The sequence below is a fragment of the Apaloderma vittatum genome, unplaced genomic scaffold (genome assembly GCF_000703405.1).
Source record: "Apaloderma vittatum isolate BGI_N311 unplaced genomic scaffold, ASM70340v1 scaffold3685, whole genome shotgun sequence".
Taxonomy (NCBI): Eukaryota; Metazoa; Chordata; class Aves; order Trogoniformes; family Trogonidae; genus Apaloderma; species Apaloderma vittatum.
In genome coordinates this window covers 1-504 of record NW_009717505.1, presented here as the reverse complement: position 1 = coordinate 504, position 504 = coordinate 1, and positions in this window count along the sequence as shown.

The window sequence follows — 504 nt, the reverse complement described above, 5'->3', positions numbered from 1 at the left end:
CTGAATAGGCTCAGTTGAGACCTGTGTTTAGACCTCCTGTTTAAGCAGCACTAGTCTGAATTATAACTCATTTTGAATTTGTTTTAAAAAACCCCTACCAACCAAAACCTTTTAATTCTCATTTGTTTGCTCTGGAGTCTGTAATTGAGGGAGGGATTTTTTTTTTTCCCTCCTTGTCACTCTTGGGAGCAGTATAAGGGACAAAAAGTCAACTTGGCTGTCAGATCCCAGGCTGGGTGTGCAGCCTCGGCAGGAGCTGAGGAATCCTGTGGCTGAGCGGCTGGTTTTCAGCCCTGTTCAAGGCAGCGTTTAAAATAATGGGAAATGGCTGCTTCCATGAAATCTTGAGGCTATACAGGAGCTCTATATATGCTTCATCATTTGGATTTGGCCTTCATTACTATTTGTTGTTGTTGTTTTTTTAAAAAATTATATGTATTTTCCAACTTAGTGCTACAAAAGGGGCGTGTACTTCCTGGCAGCTGTACTAAGCCACATAAAAAC